This window comes from Lemur catta, chromosome 21 (genome assembly GCF_020740605.2).
Source record: "Lemur catta isolate mLemCat1 chromosome 21, mLemCat1.pri, whole genome shotgun sequence".
NCBI lineage: Eukaryota > Metazoa > Chordata > Mammalia > Primates > Lemuridae > Lemur > Lemur catta.
In genome coordinates this window covers 10,834,316-10,844,762 of record NC_059148.1, presented here as the reverse complement: position 1 = coordinate 10,844,762, position 10,447 = coordinate 10,834,316, and positions in this window count along the sequence as shown.

Below are 10,447 nucleotides of genomic sequence, written 5' to 3'. Positions count from 1 at the left end.
CATCCAGCACCTGGCAGAGGTCAGTGCCGCATACAGGTGGCCTCCTGTGGGGACTTGGCAGCTCCCTTCCTTTCCTGGCCTCGGTGTCCCCATTTGTCAGATGGGAGGCCCTGGGGTGGTCATCAGGACACCCAGGAGCTGGCTCTGCCTCGCTCTTTGCGATTTAACTGTTCTGAGCCTCCGTTTTCCTGCCTATGAAATGGGACGATGACCCTGGCTGTTGGCCTCACGGAATCCATGAGCAGCTCAGCCGGATAACACGTGTTCCCCAGTTTTATAACTGGTGCAGGGACAATAAGGCCACTCAATAGTGTCTCCATAGAGGGTGCAGCTGCCTTTCAGGATTGTCTGCCAAACCTGAGGACTTCAGGGCCTCTACTCCTGCAGGGCTCTGGGGCTTGGGACACTCCAGCCCTCTGGCCTGGCCCAGCATGTGTGTTCGTGGCCGAGGTCCACCGTCCACCCCAGAGAAGTCCTGCGGGGCCCTGCCCTGGTGTCCTCTGCTCATTCCCTCTCCTCCACCCAACAGTCACGGCCTGTGTCCCTTTTTCCTTCCTTCCCAGGGCAGGGCCCAGACCTGCTTCCTCCCTTGTGCCCCGTCCCCATGGAGACCTGGCCCAGCACAGGGCCCAGCTGTGAGGCACAGAGTCCAAGGACTTTCTGGGTGGGGAGCAGGGTGGCAGGCCAGGAGGCACAGGGGACAAGAGTCTGGAGTCCTTAAAGCCAAGGGTCACGGTGCTTCAGTGGGGGCCCATGTGTGCTGGCCACAGCCCTGAGGGAAAAGGGACACTGCAGTCACCCCTGGGCCTGTGCTCAGCTGATCCCCCCAGGACGCCCTCCCTCCCTCTGCCCCAGCCCTGGGGTCCAGCTCCCAGGCCCTGCCTGAGGCTGCCATTGCCACTAGGCCACCTTTGCTGACCACAGAGAAACCCCAAATGGGCCTTGTCTGCAGCATGAGCTCTGGGCTGAGCAGGGACAGGTTCCCCCCAAGCTTGCTGCACCCCCAGGACCTTGTGCATGAGGAGGGGAAGGTGGGATGACACCGGGGAACGGCAGCCGGTGGGCCGACTGACCACGACTGGGCCAAGGCCACACTTCCCCAGGCGCAAGGTGGGCATGTGGGGTGGAGGGCAGAGGTGGGGGTGCTTGCCCCAGGCCTGCCCACCCAACACTTCGCATCTCAATCCCAGGTGGCGTGTGCCATGGCTGCGCGTGGCAGGCCTGGCTCCTGGCTTCCCGGGGCCAGGGATTTGCCACCTGCAGGGATGAATCCAGGCCCTGAGGCCGGTACCTGGTGCCCTGTCCCACTCCCTTCAGGACCTGGAGCCCTGGCATGTCCACGTGGAGAAGGACAGGGGGGCCTATGACAGGGGTGGGTGGGGTCTGGCCACCCACTGGGGAGGGGGCATCAGGCCCCAGCACCCCGGCCCGTCCCTCAGACTTCTCCCCTTCCCTTTATCCTCAGCACCTAGACCCAGCAAGGGGGAGCTGGGCAGGGAACGGGGTGCCCCAATGCCACAGCACCCCCATCCCATGGTCTTGCGGGGCCTCAGCTGGGCCAGCCTCGCCTTGTCAGGGACACAAGGAGCTGGGGGCCCTGCACAGGCCTGGCTCCAGGAGGCCTCTGGATGGCTGGATGTTTGTGTGTCTAGATGTACGGACAGACGGACAGAAGGGTGGACACACGAATGAGGGACTGATCCCCCTGAGGTCCTGTCCACTGGGGAGGTATCCCAGGAGGCCTCTCGGGGGGCAGCTGTGCAGTGCCTGGGAGGGTCCACACTTCCCTTCCCCTCCCCGTCCTCGGCCCAAACTCCCTGAAGAGTCTGGGGTCTGGGGCAGCAGGTGGGGTGTGACCCACAGTGTCCCACGGCCAGCCTGGCCAGCCCTGCCCACCCAAGGCCCCTGTGAGCTCCCAGTGTCTGACTGTGCCCTGCGGTTGGCACAGCTCTGTGCCTGGCGTTTAGAACAGTTCTTGAGGAGCCCTGAGGAGGGGGCAGGACCTACATGAAGAGAAAATTCTGGAGCAGAAGATGCCCCTTCTGACTGTCGACTGGCTGTGGTCTCCAGACCCTGCCCAGCTCAGGCCTGGGCATGGGGCTGGGGTGACTTGCTGCTGGGACACAGGCCCGTTCTCCAGCAGGGCTGATGGAAACTTCCAGAACTGGAGCCCCCACCCCCTCCTGGGGAGGGGGAGGCACCTGCTGCCAGGGCTGCAGCCAGGCGGGGTTTCCCAGCTATTCCGGGCCTCAGCGACTCTTGGTTTCGCCAGGCCAGCTGCACTGGGGTGAGGTGCCAGGGCCCGCGGGAGCCCAGCCGGTGGGGGCTGGCCTGGGGCCAGCTGGGGCTGGGACAGCCCGATGGCAACAACACCCAACTGTGGAGACAAACAAAACACCCATCTTTCATCCAGAGGGTGAGGTTCCATGACCATGAACCCAGCTGCACGGAGGGGAAACTGAGGCTGAGCCCAAGCCACGAGCCTAAGCCACCAGCTCCAGCCGCAGGGCCCTGGCCTCCAGCTCCTGGGCCGTCGCCCCTCCTGAGACCCTCCCCGGGTGTCCCCCTCCCTGCCACGCCCCCGCTTCGTTTCTCTACCGCAGGAATCTCTGTCTCGGCCATGGCGTCGTCCACTGGTCTGCCAGGCTCGTTTCTGTCTCCCCCGGACGCGAGTGCTCTGGGCTGGGCTGGGCCTGCCTTCCCCACCTCTGTGCCCCCGCACACAGCAGGTGCTCAGGAAGGAGGTCTGAACACGACTTCACCCTGGGCAGCGTCTACACTGGGCCCATCCACGCTGGGTCCTGGTCCACGCTAGAACTGAGTTGGAGCCCCCGTATGCCCAGGGCCCCTGAGGACGGGGCTCACGTGGCTGCCCTGGGGTCTCACCTTCTCCAGTTGCCCTGCCCAGAGCCGCCAGGCCCAGCACCCCTTCCCTCCGGGAGCCGCCAGGCACTCACAACCTTCCTGTCCTCTGCGGGGGCCCAGGCCCGGTCTGGCCGCTGCTTCCCTCCCTCCTCCCTGGATGGGTCAGGAGAGGTGTGGGTGGGGGTCTAGGTAGGGGGCTCCCCTTTGGCCTGCAACTGGGGGGACTCGGCCCCTTTCCCTTGTGTCGTCTCCATGGTCAGGAGGCCCTGACGTCTCCCCCTGCACCTGGGGCGGCCCATCCTGGTGAGCACCCGTGGGTGGTCCACGCTCAGGCACCTGGCACAGCAGCCGGGACAGTGGACGCTTAGTGGACAGTGGCCGTGACATGAGAAGCAGGAGGGACCTGCAGCCCAGTCAGGGGTGTAGATGCGGCTATGGGAAGTGCGAGTCACCAGAGGGGTGGCCTGTGTGGACACAGAGGGGTGGCGGGTGTCCTGGCGGGTGGTCCTGGCCACAGGCTACTCTGTCCCAGAGAGGACATAGCGGCATCTGAGGGCCCAGCTCTGTGACGCTGGCCACGGAAATCACCCAGCCCCTCCCTGGCTCCTGTCCTCATTGCACTGGGACATTCTCCCTGAGGCCTGTGGTTTCTCCGGGGACAAGGGCTGCCCAGAGGACCTGTCCCTCGCTGGTCCCCACACACGCTGTGCTGTGCAGGAAACGGGGTCACGGTCACCCCCAGCCTCTCATGAGCTGAGCTGGAGTGATCTCATCCTCCGGGGCTCCGGGCAGGGCACACATGAGACCAGGGACCCCATGGTGACTGCCCTGGTGTGGCTTTGGTGAGGCTGTCCTGGTGGCCACTGGCTGCCATGGCAACTTCGGGCATGGCTGACCACAGGGCCTGGTGGCTGGGCTTGGCCTCCCTCTCCCCCTACCTCATTATAAACCATCATAAAAAGCATCATTTGGTCACTCAACAAACAGTTACGCTGAGCTTGGCCTACCAAAATTTATTGTCCCAACCGGGACCTTTCTGGGAGTGGAAGGGAGCTCATTAGTAATTTCACCAGGACAATAGGCACAAACTGGCAACGTCCGGGGAAATCCAGGACACAGGTCACACCCCCCTCTTTAGACCTCCCCTGGCCCGGGGGCTCTGGGGGAGGCCGTCCATGTACAATTACTGGCCAAACGGTCAAGTTTCATGTGGTCCCAGGTGACTAAGTGACTTTTCAGAAAATCTGAATCAAAGACTGGCCCTGACCTGGGCCCTCCACTCTGTCGCGTCCCTGTGTCGATGTCTCCGTGGCCCATCTGCAGTTCCTCCAGATGACCGCATAGGACAACGGCTGCCCCAGATCACCCAGAAGGAGGGAGGCCTCGCGCTCCAGTCCCTACAGACGTGTCCCGGCACAGGCGCCTCTCCAGGACTTGGCACAGCGAAGTGTTTTTGGGAAAGTCGCGGCCCGTCCGTGCTGGTGTGGGATGCCCGCGGGAAGCAGTGCGTGCCCGTGCGGAGCCAGGGACCTGGGCAGTTTGGAACCGTTCCTCACACATGTCTCATTCGGGAGTGGCAGGGACGGGGCTGGAGTCAAGGTCATGACACGCAGCTCCCTCAGGTCCATGGAAGCCTGATGTCTTGAACGGAGCCCAGGGTTTGGGTGCGGATAGGACTCAGATAGCATCGGGGACCCCGTGCCCTGGAGAGGGGGCAGGTGGGGACTCAGAACATGGCCCGGGGGCGGCAGAGACCCTGGAGAAGAGGTTGATGTGTCGGGAAGGAGGGGGAAATTCCTTAACACTGTGCTGGGTCATTAAACCAGTGGGCGTTATAAGTGGACAGTGACTAATTCGTCAATATCCCTAAAACTAGGCATTTTGTAGTTAGCAGGAAAATTTGGTTTTGAACTTGGCATTGGGAAGTGGGCGCTTGCCTCGGATCTGGTCACCTCATTTGGGGGCACCTGGGTCTGGTTTGCTCGCTGAGTGTCCATGTCCTTGTGAGAATACCGGTGGGGACAGACCCACCCTTCCCACTGCTGCTGGGCTCTGTGAACACTGTGGGGTGAGGACGAGGGTGTCCCCTGCCCGGGCCTGGCTGGGACACTCTAGGTGCCTTTGCAGGCCCCACAGAGGGCCAGACCAGGCCGGGTGGGAGAGTCACCAGCTCAGCTCAGCAGGAGCTCTGGCTGCTCCCCTCCCCCAGGGCCCCTCCCCCCCAGCTGCTATTCTGGGCTCTGGTTTTGCTGCAGAGGAAGCCACAGGCCCCCTCCCCCCTCTGACTCAGGGCACCGCGCCTCAGCCCGGGTCCCAGCCAGGCAGGGACAGGGCCAGCACATGTTCCTCTCCCACAAACTCTGACACTCTTCCCTGGACCTTGAGGGACTTGCCCAGCATCGACCCACCCTGTCCCAGGGCCTGGGGGCCATCGTCCCCGTGGAGCTGACCCCGGTCAGGGCTGGGCAGGGCGGTGTGTGCAGACAGGTGTGGGCTCAGGCCTGGCTAAGTCGCTCTCGGGCTGGGTGGAGCCTGGGCAGTCCCAGTGTGTCCCTCATGGTCAGCGTCCCCGCTGTGAGGTGGGCGATGGCCACCCTAAGCTTCAGAGTAACTGAGGGTCAATGACGACTGAGATGTGCCCAGAGTGGCCTGTGGTGGCAGCTGGGTGTCCCACAGACATTTCTGTTGGTTAGATCTTATCCTAAGTGACAGGAGATGCCTGTGCCACATCAGATGCTCCTGGGACTTGAGCGTGGGGTCAGGGCAGTTGGTCTGCACGTCACTGCCCAGCTCTGAGCTCCCCCGGGGCCGAGTCCTGGGCCCCTTGCATCAGCCCAGCCCAGAGCTGCGCCCCGGAGGGTTCGTGGAATGAATGAAAGAGGGAGGAGCCATGCAAGGAGCCCGGGACCCTAGGAGGTCACCAGGAGACTCGGTTCTCTCGTCTGTGAAATGGGCACACAAAAGCCTGCCCCTGCCTGCTTCGTGGACTCAGAGGGTCCCCCTGTGTCCCCCCCTGCCTGCCTTTGACACCCACTGAGTCAACAGAGGCTCTGCAGCCAAGTGCACCCCCTCCCTACACGCCCAGAGCCACAGGGGTTTCCATGTGCTCAGCACCTTCTCCTGGCCCCACATGGGCACAGCCTCCTTTGGAGGAAAGTGTGACCTCGGGTCATGGGGCCGGGGACCCCGTCTGTGCTGCCCTGAACACCGCAGGACGAGGGCAGGCCCGGCCTCCTCAGTCTGGCATCAGGGAAGGGGGTGACCTTGGGTCGACCTTGCATTGGGGGCTGGGTGCCCCCCTTCTGCACAGCCCTCATTGGCTGTGGGAGCCAGGCTGGCTGCCCCCATTCTTCTTCTGTCCCCTCATCTGCAAGGGGTGGGGGGTAGTGACGCCTGCCTCCCAGGGTGGTCTGTGACCACACCACGTAAGGACGTCAGACACCAGCTCAGAGTGCCCCTGAAAGTGGTGCTTGACCATGGTGACAGGTGGTGGCAGGTGAGGTGACACCTGCAGCAGAGCTGGGAGCAATTCCACAGTGGAGAAGCAGCCACCAAGGGGCTCAGCAGTGCCCGGCCCGGCACCCGGCTGAGCCTCCGAGGGCCGTGAGGGGGCAGCCCCTGCCCGGGGCACCTGCCTGCAGTGGTGACTCAGGAAGGTGCTGGGGGGGGGGCGGCCACCAGGAGAGCCAGGTCAGCAGCCCTGGGTGGCCGTCAAGGCCGAGGCCTCGCAAGGCTGAGAGACAGGCCGGGGGAGGAACAAGGAGCCCTTTTTACATTCCCGCAGTTTATTAGTTGCACAGACAGCGACAGAAAGAGCCACCCAAGGTGCCAGCTCCCGGGGCCCTGGCAGGGCAGCGCCAGGACACAGGGGCAGGGGCAACAGGGAAGAGGCCTCAGGGGTGTGTCGTTTGCGGGGGGTGGGGGGTGGATGAAGAGAGTCATGTGGGATAAAGATGTGGCTGCGCAAGTCCACCCAGAGGTCCGCGGAGGGAGGACAGTGAGGGACCCTTGGACTGAGCCACTTGAAGGCCACTGGTGTCCTGGCAGGAGCAGGAGAGCCGGTGTGGCCTGAGGCAGCACAGGAGGGGCCGTGGAGCCCGGGAGCCCTCAGAGACACCCTGAGAGGGACAGGAGAGAAGGTGGCTTCCCAGACAGGTTCCAGGTTGGGAGGGGAAGGTTTGTGGCCAGAGGGACACGGAGCCGATTTGGGGGCCGGAACTGAAGAGTCACAACAGGGTGTCTGTCAGGTGTGGGGAGAGTCGTAGGGACACGGGTTGGCCCTGATGTGCCCCCTCCAGGGTCGGGGTGTGGGTGAGGGGGTGTGGGGGCCGCCTGGGGGCCAGACATCCTGCTCTGGAGGGACCCAGTGCCTTGGAAACCACGCAGGTGCCCGCTAACTAAGCGAGGTCAGAGGTCAGGGGCTCTGCGGAGTGTCCCGCGTCACAGATTTAGGGGGCTCCTCACGCAGTCCCTAGGAGGTTGGGTCTCATGCACGGTGGCCCCATTTTTTTCGTATCAGGGAAATGAAATCCTCAAGAGTTTGTGAGGTCACGAACGCACCACCTTCAGGTTCAGGCCTTTAGATACTTCCTGGGTTAGCTCTTCCCGGTAGGATCCCGCCCGTGGTCCTAAGGTGACCGTCGCGCCCAGATGCTGAGGCCGACAGACGGCAGACGGCGGGCCAGGCTCTCCAGCAGAGCTGGGCGGGGTCCCCACGGCAGCCCCGGCTGCCGGCCTGGCTCTCGGGGCAGAGCCCGCCCTCACTGCTGCGGTGCCGGGCCTGGGTCCCACCGAGGCTGGGCGCACACGGGCATCTGGGAACCGCAGCTGATTGGTGGCTGGTGGTCTGGGGCCTGGGTGGGGCTGGGTCCCCATGGCTGCAACCAGCCATCCCTCCGGCCCCGCATCAACCTCAGCTGCCAAGGGTGTGTGGGGAAGGGGGTGGCCTGACGTTCAGTCACAGTGACCTCAGGGAAATGGGGCACCACGAGTTTCGTGGCAGGGCTGGGGGCAGGGGGGGTTGGGGAGGTGGGTCTGAGAGGGCCAGGTGCCCCCACGCCCGACAGCCCAGAGCTGCTGTGTGCCGGGGTGGCCACTCCCTCAAGGGGCACCTCTCTGTCTCAGGGCCCGAGGGTCCCAGAAATCGGGTCGCCTCTGCTGGGTGCCCTTCGGCCGCCTTGCCCTGGCCCTCAGCGGCTCCCCCCGGGGAAGCAGACCCTCTCCTGGAGGAAACGGGGGCCCTGGAAGGGTCTCGGGGGGAAATGGAGGGGTAGAGTGGGCTCAGAGGGGCTCAGGAGGGGCGGAGGGGGGCCCGGCCCGGCCTGTTCCCTGGGAGTCTCACATGTCACCACTCCACAGCCACCCTCTGGCACCTGCCGTGGCGGTGCTGGGCCCGGAGAGGACCAGCGCTCCCAGGGCCCCAGATGTGCAGCTCCAGGTGTGCTTCCCGCGGGAGGGACCCCCGAACCGACGATGTTGCTGGGAAGTCCTGGATCCCAGGGAGCAGCTGGGACCGCGGATCGGGAGATCGGGTGGGGAGCCACCTACCGGGGACTGACCCTCCTGGGGGTGGGGGACACGGTGAGCCCTAGACACAGAACCAGGACTGGGGACCTTCTTAGGGCCCCTCCCCTGAGTGCCCCAACCCTGACTTTTTTTTTTTTTTTTTTTTGACATGGGGTCTCACTGTCGCCCAGGTTGGAGTGCAGTGACGTCATCATAGCTCACTGCAACCTCGAACTCCTGGCTTCAAGCGATCCTCCCGCCTCGGCCTCCCAAAGTGCTGGGATTATAGGTGTGAGCCACTGTGCCTGGCTGATGCTGATTTTTGACATGGAGGAAGGGGAGGGGACATAAACTGGCCACTCCAACCTGAGGCCCCTGTCCTCCTCCCTCTGTCGTGGGCCCCCATAACTCTGTCCCCTTGGGCTGGGCTACGGGTCCTGGGTCCGGTGGGCTCTGAGCTCTCCAGGAAGGAAGCTGGACAACGTGGGAGGGCCTGGCAGGTGGGCTGAGGGCGGCTGAGCACTTGGGCTGGGTGGGCCCAGGTTTGAGTCCTTGCTGTGGCCCGAGCAGGTCACTCAAGGGCTCTCGGCTGAGGGTCATAGTAGGATCTTGCTCCAAGGGCAGGTGGAGAGGTGAGGCGTGGAGAGTGTTTAGCCTCAAGGGGCCTGCGGGAAGAAAATGCCCCCGAGCTGTGGCTAGAGTCACAGTCCCTTCCCTGGGACCCCAGGAGGAGAAGGGGCTGCAGGAGACCCTGGGCTGGGAAGACCCGCAGGAGTGGCCCGGCCCAGCTGGGCAGGGCACGGAGAAGCAGGAGAGGTTTCCTGCATCCCCAGGGAGCTGGAAACAGAGCTGTGTTGGCTGAATAAGGGTCCCCAAGGATGGCCGTGTCCCATCTTGGAACCTGTCAATGTGCCATGTTGTGTGGCCACAGGGACTTTGTTAAGAAGGCTCAGGAGGGAGATTATCCTGGATTGTTTGGGTGGATTCAAGGTGGGGTCTTTAAAAGCGAAAGAGGGCGGCAGGAGGGTCAGAGCAAGAGAAGGAGATTTGGGGTCGGGGTGGGGGGAGAGAGAGAGAGATTTGGAGAAGCCACACTGCTGGCTTTGAAGACGGAGGAGGAGGCCACGAGCCAAGGGATGTGGGAGTCCTGCAGCAGCTGGAAAGGGCGCGGAGTTGGGTCCCGCGGAGCCTGCAGAAGGAGCACCGCCCTGCAGACGCCTTGATTTTAGCCCCCAAGACTCATTTCGGACTCTGACCTCCAGACCCGGGAGAGAATAAATTCATGCCACTGCAAGCCACTAACTTTGCGGTCATTTGTAACAGCAGCCACAGGAACCTCAAACAGGAGCCGAGGGAGAGACTCATGCAGGACGCTCCACAGCCCCTCCCCACGGCGACACAGGCCTGGCCACCGCCCCCACCCTCTCCAGCCCCCACAGTGCAGCAGACGGGCGGAGCACCATGCCTGAGGGCTGGGGTGGGCCGGGCTGCGCTCTCGCCCCCCACACGTAGTAAATAATGCCCCCCATTCTGGGAAGATGGAAGGTGACTTTCTATGCCACACCCTTGAGGGAACACCCTCCCCCTCTTTGGTTCCCATGTGGCAAAGCTGGGACATGAGTGGGGCACAGCCCAGGGGCCTGGGGACACCCAAGTGGGCATCAGACAGGGGTGGGAGTCAGTTTGGGTCTGTGGTGGGTGCAGGGTGTTGTGGCTTTATGTCAAGGACCTACCTTGGATCCAGGGGTACAAGCTGGCCTGGCTGGGCCCCCCCGGGGTGAATCAGGGGATTATTGCTATGTAAACACTGCCGCCACCCCCCACCCACCAGTGACAGTGACGTGATGGCTATGGTGACAGTAACTGCTCAGCACTGAGGAGGAGCAGGTCAGTTGTGAGCACTTCCCACGAGCTGGCTCACGGCCACTGCTGTGTCCTGAGGCTCCTGGAAGCTCACCCACGTCAGAGCCCAATTCTCCTCGCTGCTGAAGCATTGGGTAAAACACGTCCCCACTTTTAACTGTGACAGGGTGCCCAGTTTCAGCCTGGAAAACACCAATTTCTCTGCAGCAAGGGC